The sequence below is a fragment of the Pinus tabuliformis genome, chromosome 2_2, assembly GCF_031772625.1.
Source record: "Pinus tabuliformis cultivar Carrire ecotype Pingquan chromosome 2_2, CPIR1, whole genome shotgun sequence".
In the NCBI taxonomy this organism is placed as follows: Eukaryota; Viridiplantae; Streptophyta; class Pinopsida; order Pinales; family Pinaceae; genus Pinus; species Pinus tabuliformis.
The window spans coordinates 875,204,846-875,226,770 of NC_142300.1; positions in this window are offsets into that span (position 1 = coordinate 875,204,846).

Genomic DNA, 21,925 nt, shown 5'->3' on the forward strand with positions numbered 1-21,925 from the left:
ATGAAATGCAAGTGCTTGGTAATTGTTTGATTGTTTGTGGTTGCAGGAATTGACTTGAAGGAGGAGCTCATCCGGATCGTCAAGAACGGACTTCAACAACAGCGTTTTGGAATAAGGTAAGCCTAAACACTTGTAGTTTTCATGTTGTAAAAGGTGTATTTAGAGAAAGATCACTCCATTTTGTCTTGTTTGTCATTAGAATGTCTTAGACTTCTAGGAAGGTCAGTCGTGTCCGCACCCTTGACAGATTCCGTGTGACAGAAAGTCAAATCAATAAGTATCAGCCCATCCTTGCCTTCAAATCACCATTAAGGCATTCAAGGCACCAGGACAGCAAGAAAGCAGAAACCCATACTCATTTATTGCAGAAAACACTGCAGTAAGCCACCAAGGACAGCATCATTTATTCAGTTTTGACACATCGGCCCTGAGCACGGCCCGAGATATTTTTTACATTCATTATTAGATAGGATTAGGTCAAGTAGTCATTTTTATGACCTAATTAGGTCAAGATGTAATAAAGGAACTCTGCAGAGAGTTTTTGCCCTATATATACCACCCTCTGTATAGTTTTAAGGGTTGGTCAATTGAGATTTTTCACTAGAGACTCGATGTGTATACCTAGATTTTTCTGTAATCAAAGATTGCTTAAAGCTTGGAGAGTGAACTGTCTGTTGTTGATGAACGTTTTGAAGAGTTGAAGATGGAATTCCTGCGCTGCGGCCTGAAGCAATAAGTGCCTCTTATCTCTGTTTATGTGTTTGCCATTATCTAAATAGCAGAAAAAAGGAATAGCCTAGAATTAGTTTAAACACTCTCTATGCTCAATTTCTGCTGTTTCTTGATGTTTTCCTCTAAAAGAATTGGTTATGAACATTGAATTCCTCCCGGCTCATGTTTACCCCAATTCACCTGTGTTGGCCAATTATCTAGGGATTCTTAACTGCCCCTAGGTAGCGCCCTGTTATTTTCTCTGCTAATCTGTTGGAGAGATTCTTAACTGCCTCTCTTTCTTTAGCATTCAGTTCATCCCTTAAATCTGAAGATTTCTTCAAACCACAGTTATCTTGCTCCATCTTCCCTCGCTGTCATTAAGGAAACACACCAGCAGTTCCCCTCCTCGACTCCATGCCCAATGGCTTGAAAAATTTAGACTATACTCTGCCTCTCTACCTGAAAGTGTCAGTTTTCCCACCAAAACTCAATCAAAACCCCTGTGCATCATATCTAGCCTAAAATCATCCCTTTCAACAAAGCTAAATCATAAAGAGAGAGCCCTCTCTGACTGTAGGTAGGCTAGGGCCTGCAGTCCAAAGTTGGTTTGTGGTTACCTCGGCCGTATCCCTTTAGGAGTCAAAAGGGACAACCTGAGTGATAACATAATGGCGACTCCGTTGGGGAAGTGAATCATGTGTTTATTAGTGTAAATCCTCAATTTTGACTAGTTCGCCTCGTTTTCTGGAGAAAGTGTTCCTTTTCTTCAGGGTTTTTCATGTTAAGCTCTAATCTGTGACGGTGGACAGAGATCAGGCACTTCAAGGTTAATTCATCCACCTGGCGACTCCACATCATCCTCATAATAAAGACTCCGCTGGAGAAATGAACCCGAAGGAATTATATAAGCAGATCAGGCTCTTGACTTGGACTATCATCCAAAAGATCATGTTCTTTCTCTTGCACCAGATTTTGCTGTGCATATTGTACTTTAAAAACAATTTTATGTCAGATTTTTATGTTTTTCCTTTGGAAAATGTTGTTGAAAAGCCTCCTTGCACATCAGAGCAGCAGCTTTCAAATGCTGTTGAAGATCATCATACAGCCAAGGAGGAACCAAAAATAGAGTCCAGTCTTCTAGTTCCTGTACATACTCCTGTGCCTCGTAAAGTTCCTGAAAGATATAAGCCGCTCATTTTGCCTCCTGTGCTTGGTCCCCTGCCGGCAAATCATCCTGAATATCTCCCTAGATTTGATGGAGAGAATGGCATTACTGCCCAGAAACATATCTGGGCTTTTGAAGATTATCTTAATACATTTGAAGTGGAAGATGAAGATGTCAGTCTCAGACTATTTGCCCTTTCTTTGCAAAGCGAAGCTAGGACTTGGTTTAAAGCGTTGCCTGAGGCGAGCATCTCTAAGTTTCGGCAGTGTGTCAAGCTTTTCCTTGATAGATGGATGATCAGAGGTAATCTCTTCGTGCTCATTGAAGAATACAATCATTTAGAAAGGCATCCAGATGAATCTGTTCAGCAGTTTTCAGACAGATTCAATCAAGTTTATCAAGCCATGCCTTTAAATGTAAGACCTCCCCTTGATCTAGCTCTATTGCAATATCCTAGAGCATTTGACACAGAAATGGAGTTCTGTTTGAGAGAAAGAGACCCGTCCACTTTGAAACAGATGCAGGACATAGCTGTGGACGTGGAAGCAAATCTAAAAAGGAGGGAAGAACAGCGCAAAGCAGAGCAAGAAGAAAGATTTCATAGTGTGTTACAAAAGACAGAGGAAATGATGCAGCTGATCACAATGAAAGTGGAATGTTCAGAGCACCAGAACAGATCTGTTTCACAACAGGAAAGTAGTGACATTCACAAACAAACATACCACAAAACAGATGACATATTCATCCAGCCATACATGATGGAGCAGTCTCCTGATATACTGTGTGAATATAATAGCTTCTCTTCTTTCAACTGTCTGCCCAAATATGATCTGTATGATGATGATTATGAGCCTAACGACCAAATCAGCCTTGCAGAGGAATCAGATCCTATTTTGGCAAGAAGCAGTGTTCAGGTTCAGCAACCTGAACCCAAGGATCAGCGTGCTCATCTCAGCTATGAAGAAAAGGAAGAAAACGCAGAGTGTGTTGATTTCAGTGAAGGAACTTTACCCTTTTGTTTTGAATCTTTTCAATTTATCAAGGATAACTATCATGCTATATATGATCAAGTGTCACCGCGTGCTGCTATTGACCGTCTGGAGGTTAATCAAGATATTGTTCCAAAGGTATTCCCTTTAATTTTGCAGCCCCAAAGAGCCATTGAATATCAGATTGAGGAGGATCCAGAAGCAGCAGCATATGACCAAATGATCCAAATGGATCCCCCGCCTCATTATTTTCAGCCATCTGAGTTGTTCAAAGAAGAAGAAGACCAGCAGCCTGCACAGATCAGTCAAGTCCTATTTGAGGCAGATTGTAACAAATTACAAGCACCTCCGCAAGTTCTAAATGACCTATCCGCTGGCAGGCAGAATGATGAAAGAGATCAGTGCTTTTCTCCATCAACAGGCTGCAAGGCTCAGTATCGAGTTATCGATGATCTCCCGACTCCAAGGCATGGTAGCGATCCTCAACCTTTGTACAGTTCTTTAATTCAGCCTAGAAATTGTATATATATGTTGCAGGACAGTTTTGTACAGTATTTAAACAGCGCAAAGGAGGTCAGTAGCTTCCTGATCTTCTCAAAGATTGACAAAGCCATAACAAATTGCAGAATCTCAGTTGGTCTCACCAGCAAGCACAAGCAGCAAAGCCAACTCATGTTATTATTGCTTAAGTGGCTGCATTGGCTATTTCACTTCACCTAACAGCAAAGTAAGTACTGGTTAGGGTAGGAAGGTAGGTAGGATCAATAAGGTAGCTAGCCAAGGGAAATTTACAGAACACAGCAACAATTGAATACAAGGTAGTCTGACCTGCTGTTCTTGACTTTTCACAAGGAAAAGCCATCCCCAAGTGGAGCCACTGTTAGCCTCCTGCTACAGCAGGTTAATCATCTTTCATGATCGACAATTTTACATGCCAAATATGTCGTGCTATGCATGCTACAATGCTCCATATTTGCTACAGATGGCCAAAGAAGTATCCATAAGAGTATGCTAGTCTAAGTGCCACTGTTGTGTTCCAATTTTGATAAGCAATCCATTTTTCGGTTTAAGGCAGTTTTTTAGTTGGAGGTACTCAGGCTGGAGTTCACTAACCTCTCCCTTCTTCTCATCACCCTTATTATATAACTCCCTAACAATTTTACCTCTTCCCCTATTTTAATCATGTATATAAACTCCCCTATGTAAATACCCCTCCCTGGCATTATAGCCATAATTCTACTAAGTCCGGGAAATCACGATCCATCTGGGATTGTTTTTAGCCCATCCGCGTCATTAAGGAACTAGTTTGACATCTGGTCAGCTAGTAACCTCCCCCTTAACCCTAAAAACCCCCAAAAAACCCATATTCCGCCCCTAAACCAAAGTTTTGTGCATAAATATTAACCCGCGCCTGTGAAAACCCACATAAACCCGTTTTCCTAAGTTTTAACCCATCCGTCGCGCGTATTAAAAAGGGAATATTCCTGCGAATATTCCCACCTGTTAACCCGCCTTCCCTTCGCATCCGCCGCCAACCGTTGGATCGCCCGCCCCACAGATCAACGGCTAGCGGGCATCCCCATTCCCGACACGCCCGGCCTTTAACGTCCGGGAGTTCGGCGGTTTTGCCGCCGTGCTCCCGCCACGCGTCAGGCTCTGGACTGTGGCGGAGCCCCCTCCCCCGAAACTGCCTTTGCCCATAAGCGGTGCGCCACATACCGCTTACCGCCTCCTGCCGGGTGACGTCACCACCCACATCACCCCCTGCACAGTCATGCCCACGTCACTCCCCTGTCCAGTCACCCGATGAGTCACCTGCCTGCGTGGCCTCCTGCCAAGTCACTGCCACGTGTCCCCGCCACATCATCGTCCGTACGTGATGATGTCAGGCTGACGTCATCCCGCCACGTCACCCTGCTGACGTCATGCTGACGTCACCCGTCGTACAATGCTGATGTCATCAGCACCTTTTTTGGGCGCAGAGGCGCAAGAGTCGCACTTCGGAGCCCCAGAATCGAATTCTGAGGCAGTTTTTGATGAGCGATTTGCGCAAATCGCTCATCGCAGGATTTTTTAGGTCGAAATGGAGAATCTTCAGGGAATCGTTAGGGAATCTTCTCACCATGCGGCCCCAGGAAGCCCGAAAAGGCGCAAAAATGATCCGTTTTCTTCACAGAGCATACCAAAAGGATCAGAAGACAATTCCAGATGATACCGAGGCCGAACAGCGGCCATTTACTGGTGATTAGACCCGTAGCACATCAGATCAGCAGTCCAGATTTTGTCAGAGAGTATCAGTGGAAGAAAAGACGCCAGAGAGTATCAGTCAAGGTTTTTTAGGGGCTCGAGGCACCTGAACATTGATGAAGCCCCCAGAAAGTCAAATCAATAAGTATCAGCCCATCCTTGCCTTCAAATCACCATTAAGGCATTCAAGGCACCAGGACAGCAAGAAAGCAGAAACCCATACTCATTTATTGCAGAAAACACTGCAGCAAGCCACCAAGGACAACATCATTTATTCAGTTTTGACACATCGGCCCTGAGCACGGCCCGAGATATTTTTTACATTCATTTCTAGATAGGATTAGGTCAAGCAGTCATTTTTATGACCTAATTAGGTCAAGATGTAATAAAGGAACTCTGCAGAGAGTTTTTTCCCTATATATACCACCCTCTGTATAGTTTTAAGGGTTGGTCAATTGAGATTTTTCACTAGAGACTCGCTGTGTATACCTGGATTTTTCTGTAATCAAAGATTGCTTAAAGCTTGGAGAGCGAACTGTCTGTTGTTGATGAACGTTCTGAAGAGTTGAAGATGGAATTCCTACGCTGCGGCCTGAAGCAATAAGTGCCTCTTATCTCTGTTTATGTGTTTGCCATTATCTAAATAGCAGAAAAAAGGAATAGCCTAGAATTAGTTTAAACACTCTCTATGCTCAATTTCTGCTGTTTCTTGATGTTTTCCTCTAAAAGAATTGGTTATGAACATTGAATTCCTCCCGGCTCATGTTTACCCCAATTCACCTGTGTTGGCCAATTATCTAGGGATTCTTAACTGCCCCTAGGTAGCGCTCTGTTATTTTCTCTGCTAATCTGTTGGAGAGATTCTTAACTGCCTCTCTTTCTTTAGCATTCAGTTCATCCCTTAAATCTGAAGATTGCTTCAAACCACAGTTATCTTGCTCCATCTTCCCTCACTGTCATTAAGGAAACACACCAGCAGTTCCCCTCCTCGACTCCATGCCCAATGGCTTGAAAAATTTAGACTATACTCTGCCTCTCTACCTGAAAGTGTCAGTTTTCCCACCAAAACTCAATCAAAACCCCTATGCATCATATCTAGCCTACAATCATCCCTTTCAACAAAGCTAAATCATAAAGAGAGAGCCCTCTCTGACTGCAGGTAGGCTAGGGCCTGCAGTCCAAAGTTGGTTTGTGGTTACCTCGGTCGTATCCCTTTAGGAGTCAAAAGGGACAACCTGAGTGATAACACCTTACATGATAGCGACATCTATACTACCATGTGTCACGCTTTGATTGGTCCATACCTCAGCCTGAAATGTTGATCCAGGTGGATGTTGGTGGCCAGCCACCTACCCCACCTGGACCCCTACAATTGTCTCTTCCAGTTTTTCAGTTTCCTTAATTGTAGCACAACTTAATATTTTTAGCGATTTTTCGGGTCGTGAACTTCTGGCGCTGTTTTGAGGCCCTAAACGACATTTTTTGGGAAACCTGGGAGCAACATGGGTCCATGGTCTAAATTTTCTCTTCCCAAAGTTGTAGTCCTCAGATAGATCTTTCTAATGAGATATTATGCACGTCAAACGAAGATCGTATGCCAAAGTTATGACCCGAGGAAGTTGAAGTACCACTTTACCCAAACGAGGGCCATAGTTTGGCATTTCATCTCCTAGGTTTAGGTGTTTTGGATGTTTATGGTTTTTCATTATTTCTCAATGATAAATAGGCCTTTTAGCCTCGTTGTGACAGAGTTCACAGTCATGTACCCACCACATCTCTTCTAAGATATAAGCTACCATCGCCCTAGCTAGTTTATTTCCATTTCTGTTTGTAAGAATATTTCAGTATTTTACAGTAATGAAATGAGGTATTATTTCTGCTACATCTCTATATGTATGGTTATATCTGTAATTTTTTGTTCGTTTTTAAATCCGGATCAGTGGTATCAAAACGATCTGCTTTTTCTCTTTTTTTCTTTGCATGTCCCCAACGAGGTTGGGATATAAAGAGTTAAGGCTTGAACTAGTTGAACCCTTGCAAGATAAGCCTCGCAAATCCTGACGGCCTCCCATGGCAGATGAAAATAAAGATGAGGGGGTAGGAGATCCTATCAAAATCTTGCTTGAAGAAGCCCTGGAGCAAAAAAGGGATGTGATGATGGAAAACATTGCCTAGATCCTTCAGCAGCTACCCAGAGGGGACGCATCGGCTTCTAATAGCTACTCTGGAAATGCCACACCCTTTAAGGTACAAGTTAATTTTGAAATCCCCATATTTAAGGGTCAGATAGATGCAGATGCTGTAGATAAATGGTTAAATCTGCTAGAAGGATACTTTTCTGTTCGTGATTTTTTGAGTTGGGAAAAGATTATTTTCACTCTTCTCAAAGTAACACCCCATGTCAAGGACTGGTGGGAAACTGTTGGGTCCCTATAGTACTAGTGATTACCCCATTACTATTGTAGTTATACCCCTTATTTATATTGTTGTGCCCCTATTGCCCCCATATTGTTATTATTGTGCCCCATAGAATCCCTCTATTGTTATTTTTATGGCTTTATATTATTATTGTTAGGTCGGCTGGATTATATTGTGACTCCTTAGACTCCTATATATAGAAAGGAGGTTTTTTCATTTGTATCATCCAAGAATTGTTCATTTATGTAATGTAAAGGAGGTTTCCCCCTTGAAGAGGCTGAATTCTAAGGCGTGGATTTATCTTTTCTATATTTTCTTGAGCTGGTTTCATAACATTTGGTATCAGAGCTTTGGATTCTACGGTTTTGCTGCTCCAAACAGGTCATCGTGGCATTTTCACTATAACTTTTTTCTGCAACATTTCAGAAGTTGAAAAGAAAAACCATTTAAGAAGAAATCGCGCTAAACCTCGGGTCCGAATTTTAGAGCTTTTCACGGTATATTTGCGGAGATATGATCTGAGGAACTTGGTCTTTTTACAGACTCCTAAATTACATTCCAAACAGGTGACCTAGGGAAAATCATCATAACTTTCTCTCTAGGGATCGGATTGAAATTTCATAAGAAAGTACAGAAATAGGACAGATTGTAGTTTCTTATATGCATCTTTCAGATCCATAGGTCGAAACAACGACTGGTGGCATGTCGTACAAATTTGCTCTACTAAACTAGTCTATAATCAAGTCACTGTGGGAGTTTTCACATAACTCTTCATTGGAGAAACTAATTTGGGTCAGACTTGTGGCATTGGAAAGAGGATGCAGAAGGCTACTACAAGTCACAATTTTAGAACTGGATGATCCGAAATTACAGAGATACATTAGATTCAATATCAGGCTTCTACAAAGTGAAAAAAGGTGTGTATCTTTTTTTAAATTCTTGCATAAGCGTGGTTTGAAGGAATTCAAAGGGCATAGTAAAACATTATTATCGGTAACTGATGCCCCGAGGAAAGAAAATGCAAACACCTAGTAAGGAACCTGAAATCTCTAGCATGACTCATGAAGAAGAGGAAGAAATGCTACATGATATATCAAAATTACAAGAACAAGTGCAACAAATGTCACGCTCACAAAAGTTAACAAAAGCAAAGATAAATGGCATGGAATCTAAGATAAAGGGCATGGAAGCTAAGATGGATGATTTGAAGACAGACTTGAAGACAGACATTGCAGATTTAAAGATAGATTTGACAAATTTTCTACAAGAAATACTTACTAATGGTGAAAAGGTTGTAAAGTAAACTCATGATGTGAACAAAAGGAATGTTAATCATGATTCCATAGACTCTAATGTTGGATCGAAGACCCACCATATTCCAAAAATCGATATGAGGAAGTTTGATGGTAAGGATCCCGCCACATGGATATTACAGATGGAGCAATTCTTCGATCTCAATAATGTGCAAAACACACAAAAGGTACGTATGGCAACTTTATATTTGGAACCAAATCAGTTTGTATGGTATCAATGGCTTTGCTCTCGTAAACAATTTATCACTTGGGCAATTTTTACGGAAGAATTGATAGCACATTATGAGGATACAAAAAGCAACACTTTTTTTAGCCAATTGATAAGTCTCAAACAAAAGGGTTCAATAATGGAGCACATTGAGGAGTTCCAAAAATTGAACATAAGGGTAAAAGATATTCCAGAGGAGCATAGGATTGATGTGTTCATAGGGTCTTTAAAGGATAATATCCAACATGATGTTCGCCTTTGGGAACCTGATTCATTAGAGAAGGCATTCAGGTTAGCAAGAAAAATGGAAAGCAAAATTATGGCAACCAGGAAGCATACCACTCACAACTATAAAGACGGAAGTGTTGTTGCCCCTAGTCTTCCACAACCTATAAGGTTGACACCACAACAATTGGAAGAAAAAAGAGCAAAAGGGCTTTGTTACAGTTGTGATAGCAAATACACTAAAGGTCATAAGTGTGCTGAGAAGAAATTATTCTACATAGATTGTGAAGAGGAAGAAGAAAAGGAGCAAGAAAGGTCAAAAGAAGAGGATATACTCCAGGAACAAAGCCTAGATGAAGAACAAATAAATCCGACCATATCTTGTAATGCATTGGCGGGAATTACCACTCCTCAAACCATCAAGATAGAAGGACAAATCAAGAAGAAAAAGGTAATAGTGTTGATTGATTCAGGAAGCACCCACAATTTTATTCATTGTAGGGTAGCAAAAGAATTGAATTGCTTCCTATATCCAGCACCAGAGTGTCAAGTGATGATTGCAAATGGAGGAACAATAAATTGCTCTGGAAAGTGCCATAATATCAAGCTATCCATGGGAGAATATGTATTGACTAGCCCAATGCTTTCCATTCCAATGGGAGGTGCTGATGTTGTACTAGGAGTCCAATGGCTACAATCCTTGGGTACAATAGCTTTTAATTTTCAAGAACTTTTCATCAAATTTTCTAAGAAGGAAAGGAAGTTGAATTAAGGGGTATTGCAGGGAAACCAGGAAAGATAATCAGCTCTAATGGTATGACAAAGCTTCTAAAAAAGGAGCAAAGAGGTGTAATTGCACAATTATGTTCGCTAGATGTTTCCACATTGGAATCATCTATTTCTCCAGATCTCCAAAAAGTCCTGGACAATCATTCCAAGGTATTTGAGACTCCCAAAGGTCTCCCACCTATGCGTGATCATGATCATGCTATTCATCTGATTCCAGGAAGTGTTCCTCCAAACATCAGGCCGTACAGATATCCCTATGTCCAAAAAAGTGAAATTGAACGTATGGTTGCAGAAATGCTAGAGGCTGGTATAATTCAACCGAGTCAAAGTTCTTTCTCTGCTCCAGTAGTATTGGTGCACAAGAAGGATGGATCATGGCGCATGTGTCCGGATTATAGGGAGCTCAACAAGCTCACTATTAAAGATAAGTTTCCCATTCCTGTCATTGATGAATTACTGGATGAATTGCATGGATCAATTTACTTCACCAAGTTGGATCTTCGTTCAGGATATCATCAAATCAGAATGAAGATTGAAGACATTCCAAAAACGACATTTAGAACTCATGAGGGTCATTATGAATTTTTGGTCATGCCTTTTGGCCTTACCAATGCACCTTCAACATTTCAAGGTTTGATGAATTCAATTTTCAAACCATTCCTTAGAAAATTTGTGTTAGTATTTTTTGATGATATACTAATCTACAGCAAGTCTTGGAAGGATCATGTTGAACATGTTGACAGGGTGCTACAACTATTGGAGGAGAAACAATTATATGCAAAAAGATCCAAATGTTTCTTTGGAGTCCAGGAGGTGGAATATTTGGGTCATATTGTATCTCATGAAGGAGTTAAGGTAGACCCTAGCAAAATTAAAGCCATTAAGGAATGGAAAATCCCCACATCCATAAAGCATCTGCGAGGATTTCTTGGGTTGACAGGGTATTATCGCAAGTTTGTTAAGAATTATGGGAGAATAGCAGCACCTCTAACAACATTATTGAAGAAAGATGCATTTTCATGGACTCCAGAAGCAACAAAGGCCTTTGAACATCTTAAAGAGGCAATGTGCCAAGCACCGGTCTTAGCTACACCGGACTTCACAAAAACCTTTATTGTGGAATGTGATGCTTCAGGAAATGGAATTGGTGCTGTTCTAATGCAAGATGAAAGACCCATTGCTTTTGAAAGTCGTCCAATCAAGGGAAAGTTTTTAAGCAAAGCTATTTATGAGAAGGAAATGTTGGCAATACTCCATGCACTTAAGAAATGGCGACCCTACCTAATGGGAAGACACTTCAAGGTAAAAACGGATCATGATAGCCTTAAATACTTTTTAGAACAAAGATTATCCTCTGAAGAGCAACAAAAGTGGGTCACAAAGATGTTGGGTTATGACTTTGAAATCATCTACAAAAAAGGGAAGCAAAATGTGGTGGCAGATGCACTCTCAAGAAAGGATGAGGATGTGGAAGCATTGTTGTGCGCCATTTCTATTATCCAACCAGATTGGATAAACGAAGCAAGGGAGGAATGGAAGAATGACGAAGAAGTGTGGGCACTTATTCGAAAGCTACAACAAGATTCCAGTACGTCTGATACATTTAGCTGGAAAAATGATTCGTTATGGTACAAAGATCGCTTATACCTCTGTAAGAATTCCCAGCTAAAACAAAAGATTCTTATGGAATTGCACACTTCTCCCTTAGGAGGGCACTCAGGATTTTTAAAAACTTACCACAGGGTTAAGAAGGAATTTTTTTGGGATGGCCTTAAATCAGATATTCAAAAGTTTGTGGCAGAATGTTTGGTTTGCCAACAAAATAAAGTTGAAACAATTAAGACACCGGGTCTATTACAACCTTTATCCATTCCAAGCCAACGTTGGGAGGAGGTTTCAATGGATTTTATCACAGGTTTACCCAAGTCTGAGGGAAAGAGTGTCATCATGGTGGTAGTTGACAGACTTACCAAGTATGCACACTTTTGTGCATTATCACATCCATTTAAAGCCAGTACAGTTTCTACTGCATTTATGGAAACAATTCAAAAGCTACATGGAAACCCAAAGATTATTGTAAGTGACAGAGATCCCATTTTCACTGGAAATTTTTGGACAGAATTATTTTCTTGTCTTGGTACTCAGTTAGCTCATAGCTCATCTTATCATCCTCAATCTGATGGGCAAACTGAGATAGTAAACAAATGTTTGGAAGGATATCTTCGTTGCTTTGTATCTGATAAACAGACACAATGGGTCAAATGGTTGCCTCTGGCTGAATGGTGGTATAACACTTCCTTCCATACAGCAACAAAAATGACCCCATTTATGGCACTTTATGGGTATCAACCACCATCCATCACATCATATTTAAGAGAAAATTCTAAGGTTCAGGCAGTGGAACATCACATCGAACATCAACAACAAGTCCTCCAACTCTTAAAGGATAACCTCGTGTTGGCACAAAATAGAATGAAACAACAGGCAGATCAACATCGCAGTGAAAGAAGTTTTGATGTAGGTGATTGGGTATTCCTACGGCTACAACCATATAAGCAAATGTCCCTTAAGCAAGCTAAGAAGGATAATAAATTATCACCAAAGTATTATGGTCCGTACAAGGTGTTGCAAAAGATTGGTACTATGGCATACAAATTGGAGCTTCCTGCAGCTTCTCGATTGCACCCAGTTTTCCATGTTTCATGTTTAAAGAAGGTTATAGGCGACAAGCTCCCAGTTCAAACAATATTGCCAGAACTTGACGAGGAAGGAAAAATTATATTGGAACCGGAAGCAGTCATAGAAACAAGAACTCGACAGCTACGAAATCGATCAATTTCAGAGTATCTTATCAAGTGGAAGAACTTATCCGCTGAAGATTCCACATGGGAGGATGAGAATTTTATGCAGAAGTATCCAGAACTACTCAAGCGTTGAGGACAACACTTTTTTGAAGGTGAGCAGCATGTTGGGTCCCTATAATACTAGTGATTACCCCATTACTATTGTAGTTATACCCCTTATTTATATTCTTGTGCCCCTATCGCCCCCATATTGTTATTACTGTGCCCCATAGAATCCCTCTATTGTTATTTTTATGGCTTTATATTATTATTTTTAAGTCGGCTGGATTATATTGTGACTGCTTAGACTCCTATATATAGAAAGGAGGTTTTTTCATTTGTATCATCCAAGAATTTCTCATTTATGTAATGTAAAGGAGGTTGCCCTCTCGAAGAGGCTGAATTCTAAGGCGTGGATTTATCTTTTCTATCTTTTCTTGAGCTGGTTTCATAACAGAAACCTACCACGAGTAGAAGGATGAGAGTATGGACTCATTATTTTCAGCCGCACCCACTTGGAATTCATTCTGAGATGCCACCAAGGAGCAATACTACTGTGTCAAAAGCTATGAGAAAAAATACATGAAGTGGACCATGCTGCGGTAGGGAAGGGACCAAGATGTGCCGGGGTTCACAAACATTTTTCATACCCTTCGCACACAATTGGGTATTAAGGATTATGAGTTGCATTTGGTACTCAAATACTACGGCTGCCTACACAAATATATCCAGGACGAGATGGAGTTCCTGAACATCTTCTCGCTTGGAACAACTTACCGATACGCTGTCAAAATCAACTAGAAGTTTAAACAAAATAAACGAGACTTTAGATTTGCAAATCTGAAGAACAAAGGACAAAGCCAAGGCGGGGTGACCCAAGACAACCTGTCAGAACCACAAGAAAAGAACAACACCACGAAGTCAAAGAAGGACATAGGAAAGTGGTGTGAGTTCCATAAGAGACCCACTCACAACACAAGTGAGTGTCAGAGCAAGAAGTCGCTGGTGGCAGAGTTGAAGGCTTCAGAACCAGATTCATGTTCTGACCCTGAGTCAAAACCTAATAAGGGGAATGGCAAAGGGAAGCAGATCATTGATGCAAAGCCTAGTGCCACTATTTCCACCGCCAAGATCTAGAAGAATGAGCCCAAATATCTGGAGGTAGGGAAGAGTCTTTTCCACTCATAGATGTGGGTGAAGGGTTCGTCGCTACAATTCATTGTTGACAGTGGGAGCCAAAACATCCTCATTTCAACAGAGGTTTTGAAGCGGTTGGGCCTACCAACTACACCACACCCACATCCATACAATATGGGATGGCTTCATCAAGGATGAGATCTCCGAGTCTGCCAGCAATGCGCCTTCTCTACAGCATCAAGCCCTTCACAGATGAGGTATTGTGTGATGTTGCACCTCTTGATGTTTGTGATGTACTATTAGGCCAACCATACTTATGGAGGTGACATGCTTTGTATGAGTCAAGGCCTCGCACTCTTATTATTTCTCTGGGTAATTAATTATACAAGATACCGAAGGTAGTCCCACCTACCGCCATCTGTTCAATCATTGCAAAGAAAGGCAGCAAGCTCATCTCCTGGATAAGGAAATTTATTTTTTGTCTAGTTCGCTCTCAAAGTAAGAGGAAGATCATAGCCACATCCATGACCCTTGCAAAGGGTTCCTTCATGCAGAAGCAACAACAGATGGATACGGTCATGAAAGTAGACAAGAACATCTTCTCTTGACCCACATGGGTACCATTGCACTATCAGGTCAAGCATTCATTCGATATGACTCCTAGAGCACCACTACCCAACAGGTCAACATATCACCACTCCATTCTGGAAAACGCTAAGTACAAGGAGTGACATGATCAACATCAGTTACCACACAAGTTTCAAGTGGGTGACAAAGTCTGGTTGCCTTTGCAGAAAGAACACCTTACCAAAACCCATCAGAAGCTCAGACCACTTTGACATGGTCCCTTCACCATTACCAAGGTTGTGGGAAACAATGCTTTGGAGCACAAAATTTCCCCATTCCTTCGCTTGCACCAAGTTTTCAATGTGTACTGCCCCGACCATGCTTCCCACCACTACTAAACACATTAGAGGTTGCAGAACAACTCACCAGGGACCCATCTCAACAGAAGTTTCCTCATCTCATGGAGGAACTCAATGCAATGGGGACCATTTCTTCCTAAGGGGGGGGGGAATGATCTAGGTGGATATTGGTGGCCACACACCTATCCCACTTGGACCCCCACAACTATCTCTTTCAGTTTTTCAGTTTCCTTAATTATAGCACAACTTACTATTTTAAGCAGTTTTTCAGGTCCTAAACTTCTAGAGCCATTTTAATGCCCTCAACGACGTTTTTTGGGAAACTTGGGAGCAACATGAGCCCATGGAATAAATATTCTCTTCCCAAAGTTGTAGTCCTCGGGTAGATCTTTCTAGCGATATATTGTGCGCATCATACAGAGATCGTATTCCAAAGTTATGACCGTGGGAAGTTACCCAAACAGGTCCCATAGTTTGGCGTTTCATCTCCTAGGTTTAGGTTTTTTGGATGTTTAAGGTTTTCCATTGTTTCTCAACAATAAATATGCCTTTGAGCCTCATTGTAATAGAGTTCATAGGCATGTAGCTGCCACATCTCTTCTCAGAGATAAGCTACCATTGCCCTAGCTAGTTTATTTCCATTTATGTTTGTAAGCATATTTCAGTATTTTACAATAATCAAATGAAGTATTATTTCTGCTACATCTCTATATGTATGGTTATATCTGTAATTTGTTGGGTTCATGTTTAAATCCAAATCAAATGTCATATGTACTACCATGTGGCAACCTATGGGATCACCACAAGGCACCCTAAGGTAGAGTTGCTTTCTTTTTCCAAAACTTCACCTAGCCATAATTTTCGCATATGGTGTCAAATTGAGGTATCGTTCATGTCATTGGATTTAGAATGATGAGCTATTTTATCTATGATATTTTTTGGTCAAATTTTAGGTCTTCAAATTTCTAGCCTTTTGGGATCCTCCTAGATCATTCCTCCCCATCGAGAAGTATTTGATCTTCCAAAAGTATAAACATGATTTGTAATCTCAGTCTACATAATAGATGTCTCTAACATATCACCTTCTATTTTCTTCACCATTTTACTTTCGAAATTCATATGATGAAAGTGACACATGTATCCATGTGAAAACCTGTAGTTGTCAACACATGTCCATCTTGCAAGTTCCAAACAAATCCATACCTAGAAAGAGTTTACAACACGCTCATGGTCAAGCTTAAATCATAAATGATAGCCTTTTCTATCAAATAAAAGGCCAAAATATCACTATGTTTCATATAGAAGTGATGTTATGCTCTTCATCACTTTTAAAAAAATTCACAACATGTGAGTTATAATGGTGGCCATTCCAAACTACTTAAAAATGCTTCCAAATCTAGATATAGCTTCTTGGGACACAACTCTCAACAGAGGTCACAACAAGCATCTCTTTGGTATCCTTTCCTATTCCAATGGTTGCAATGGTTCTTCTTCCTCTAAAATTTCTACACCTTCTTTCTCCTCTGATGTAGAGAGGGATACATATGTCAAGACTCCTTCCTGGTCAACATAACCTTCCTTGAACGATTATCTCTAGTGAAAGTCTAAAAAGGAGAACTTGCCTTAGCTCTTCATTTGGAATGCTCACCTCGCCATGGAAATGAATTACAATCACGATGAGTTGAATGTTGTCATGTAGCCTCAACATATCTCACTATCTCAGACTGATCTCTTCGAGACTCTCTTGCCTCTATGGGCTTGAAGTGTATTTTATTTGTAATCTTGGAGAACGGACCATCATTCTTTCAAACATATCCCAATCCTACATATCGAGGTAATCCCACCACTTGGATAGAATTCACAACACCCTGGCTATTAACTCCTAGGCCCTTTCCTTCATATCTCATCTTCCTCATTAGCTTCAAACTAACCCCTGTAGTGTGATTTTCAAATGATCCAAAATCATAATCGTAATGGGAACCTACAAGTGAAGAATCATTTATACTTTTTTACCTCAGTTGTCAAATTCAATGTTGGTGATGATCGATTTGCTAAAATCTTGTTTCTCTTTAGCTTTTACAAGGCCTTTTCTGTGGCTTGTAGATAAATCTACAATCCTTGCTTCTCCTCTTATGCTTCTCATAGAAGTCTCCTCAGTTCAACATTCTATGCTTGAATTCCTTGGTTGATCTCATCAAGTTCTTGGATCCATGCAATCTTTGGTGCTCTTCTCCTCTTTGGTGCAACACCTGCTACAATCTTTGTCTCATTTCCTAAATCCAAACACAAGCCAATTGGTCCATCTTATGAAATCCAAATAGTTGTGATATTCATCGCATCACCTAAGTCAAAATCCAAGCCATTTGGTCCAACACTTGCAAATACAACAATTGTGAACTTCACCTTGTCATCTGAATCAGATTCATGGTGTTGTTTTACAGTAGCAACTATCATTTTCTTCTCTTTTTTGTCATTCCTCTTTGGCTAGAATTCGATATGCAATTTCCAACAATTCTCCTCATCATGCCATTTTTTCTTGCAATGGGTGTAATTGGGCTTTGCTTCCTTTTTCTTTCTCGTCACTACCTTCTTCATGTGGTTATCATGTTCATATGTTTCCCTATGTTGTCACCAATTTGACCCAATTAGATCTTGTCACCTTCTGCCATTTTTTCCTTATGCCTCATCTAATATTCTCATGATTGAAAATCACTTCCTTGAATTTTCGTATTTTCCTTACATTAATTTGGTTGTTATAGAAATCATTATAACTTGTGGAAATTATTGCATTTAATGCAATAATGATATTTTAATCTTAAATTAATATTTTGCATAAGATATATTCTAACTATAAGTTATAATTATCATTATAATAATCATTATTATTTAAACAATTGAAAAATAAATAAATAAATAAATAATCAAATAAAATATTATTAATTAAAAATTAATTACCTCCTCACTTCGCCAAACGTATTATATCCCAGTCATGACATATGACATATGGAACATTTTATTTCAAGAAAAAGGGTAGTGGCTACACACTATTAACTATAGCTACCACAGTTAATAACTTTTAACGTGATGTTTGGAACCATGAATAATTATGTGATGGGTAATATTCTCATAAACTTCATTTCCCAATAACATAAAATATACCTTATGCTCTGTTTCAAGCTCATGTATAAGGGATTCGACTCCAGCCAAATAAAGGATTCAGTAACTCCTTCGTATGAGTGCCCTCGGGGTTTCGAGCGAGGTTAAATATTGACTCGTTTCTCATGTAATGATCATTCGACTAAAACTTTCAAGGGTTATGATGGTTAGCTTCCCAGGTTTCTTCTTTCCTGACATGGACCTGACATGGATATTAAATGTGTTGAAGAAAGATTTCAATTAAAGTTTCTCACATGTTAATTTTTATTTTTTATATAAGTACGGGTATTATATTAAATTCATACATATTATATTATATTATATTTATATATATATATATATATTAAAAATTATAATTATATATTTAATATTATTTGAAATTTAAATTTATACATTATATATATTATTATATGATATTCTATTATATAATTTGTTTAGAAAATTCTTTGAAATCTATGTCAAAGTAGAAATTGGAATTTATACTTAAAATTTAATATATATATATATATATAATTCATTTAAAGTTAAAAAAATTATTTCTAATGATTGGGTGAAGAAATTGTGCAAGCATCAATTTGGCATGGGAAGAGCATTGAAATTTCATGGCAGATTTTATAGAAATTCAAGCATTTAAAAGAGAAAATCACATTAAATTCATTAAATTTAATATTTTAGATTCTATCTCACGTTTCCGAAAAATACGTTCATGTTAAATACATATCTTATGAACTATTTTTATATAGTGGGAAAATTTTACTAGGTTTCACCTAAGGTAAAAAATAAATTTCATTAATAATGTACAGGAGATAATGTTATGAGGAGAACATTATGAAGGGTGAGTGGTATTTTAATTTCATTTATTATAATGTTTTATATTTGAGATTTTTTTTATCGCAGGAGATATTATTTAAAGGATTTTTAAAGTGGAGGATTTGAGTGGTGATTTATTTAAATGATGAAATTTATATTACATTTAGTCAAAGTAATTGTTATTAATGTAGTTTCATTCGAGAAGTTGCAAGAATTAAATGAAACAAACTTCCATACATTTAAAAGAAAATGTCAAAGATTGTTCTTGGTCATTTTGTTCAAAGAGTTATTTTTTGGGCAGATTGAAGGATGGTGGTGCATTAGAGATGAAGACTTTTTCTTTTTAAAGCCGATATATACTTCCTACAATGGTGTTGTTCATTGTGACTATGAAGATTTTTGTTTAATAATATATGTTTCTTTCTTTTCTTTTTGTGCATTTTTTTATGTGAGGTTTTGTTGACTGGTTCATTGTGTAGGTTATTGATATAACATGATTATTCAATAATATTGCATGCAATAACAATTTAAATATTTGAATACTTATTATTTAAATTTTTTAATTATATTTGAAATTTTTTATTGCATAATTAAACTCTCACAATACATGTTGTTCAAGGTTTTATTTGCACAACAATTTAAATACCGTAAAACCAGTTGTCCTATTTTATTTATTATTGTTAATTTATTTTTCATTTCTCATTTCTCTTATTGCACTAGTAATATGTGGTGATTAGTGATGCTTTCACATGATAAAAAATTTTAATCTTCCACACATTAAAATTTGTTTAGTTTTTGCTCAAATATTTATTATCTAGAAGAATTAAATCAAAAAAGTTAATTTTTTTTGTTGCAGGATCAATAGTAATAACACTTGGTAACATATTCTTTTAACTACAACATTTCTATTAAATGCATTTAAACTTAGTTTTCCCAACTTAATTCTTTTCATTTTATTTTAATTTTAATTTTTACTAACCCTAATGTTTTGTGAGAAATATGATATATTAATTTAAAACCTCATTTAGTCACAATGACAATTTATTTTTAATAAGTTTTCACATGTTATATGTCTACCATCTCTATTTCCTAAAAAAAAATATTTTATTTAACACACTCTTTATTCAATAATCTCGCCTATTTATTTATTTAATTAGAAAAATTATTTAATTCACAATATTTTACAATGACTATTCATTTTTTATTATCACCATGGAATACTACTTGTGGTGAAAGGGAGGCCAACCCTTGTCACCTAAAACAGGAGGATATAGGATCCTCAGTGATGTGGTCTCAGGTTGTCCTCAGTTACCTAGACAATTTGAGCACGAGCATCTTTTGGCGTCATTTCTAGGGAATGAGTTGTTAAATTTTCATTTTCCTAGTAACTAGATTAATCAATTAAGTTTGTCACATGCTGGTGAATGGGATCACAGCTACATGCACCTAAAGGTTTTAAGTATATATTTCTTTGTTTTGTTCAGTTAGTGACTCATAAATTATATATATTATTTTTATTTTCCAATGGATTTCGCTTGGACATTTCTACAATCCAAATTATCTTGTAACATACCTGGTGCGTTTCATGTTTTTTATTATGCTAATATTAAATATTATGAATATAACTTCGAGGAGGAATCAAGGTTATTTGATCACTAAGAAGAAGAGGTATGTGATGGTGTTTTCATTAGTTCTGATGTTGATTCATTTCAAGTTCATGTTGATTACTCAAAACCTCATATGTATGATGTATATGATAATAATTATTCATTTGTAAGTTTAAATTCACGCAACTGTAATGTTTTTCATATCAATAACCATGATAAACATAATTATGTAACTAATAATGACCTTTTTTATGGTGATTATGCACATGATAATGTTATGGTATATGAAATGCAAATGAATTAACTCTAAACCATATTTTAACTAATATGCATTTAATTATTTTATCATATATATGTCATCACTTCAACCATTCCTTCCAAACTATACATAATTCTTCTTCTTATGATGATGAAGATAAATTTCAAAAACATATAAGTTTTCACATGAAAAATCCTAACATGATTTCAGATTTCTCTAATATAGAAGTAAACTATAAATATATTGCATATACATTATTGTGAGAAATATTTGATCACTTAAATAATCACATAAAGCATTATGATTTTGTCGAAGATTGGATGGAAGAAGTATTTAAGAGAATATAATTTTATCGTTATGTAGAGATAAACTCCCTTCTAGGAACTAAAAATGAGCAAAACCTCTTACCCTTTCTTACAACGGTTGAACATATAACTATTTTTGAAACTTAAAGGTAAGAGTCTTGGAGTTGATAAATTATTGTCTTGGTTACACTGGTTGTCTGACTACTTTGAACAATGTTTCTTCTGAAAACATATTGTATATAAACTTTGTACATAAATAAATCATTTCTTACTTATGCTTCTTGTGTTTAGAATGAATAAAGATGAAGAATTTTTGCATCTTAAAGAGTATTTATGTGATCATAGTAAAATAGAATACACATCCATGAGTCCTTAGTATGAACCATATTAACGAGTTTCGTAATACTTATTTAAAGAATTGGTTCGTAAATCATGTTCGAGGGGTAACAATATTTAAAGGGCTCAGATCTCAGTTTCTTAGTAATGTCAACTTCATATTGAATATTTCTCACCACATCTCTCTTTCATACTACTTACACACAAATATTAAGGGATCATATTAAGTCATAAGGGCTATAACTATAACCATGAGATTGGACTTTCATAAAATTTAGTTTAAGCTTTGGTAGGATTAGTTAATTTATTACCATGCATGATACATTCCCTTATCACCATACTACCCTAGGGATAGGAACTTATGTTTTCTTGGGTGGGGCATACTGGTATCTCTGTCGGGGCTATAGACGCTCATTGCTAGTGGAGCAAGGCCAGTGGCATTAGATTAAAATCTAGTGTGTAATCTTCCCACTCCTTC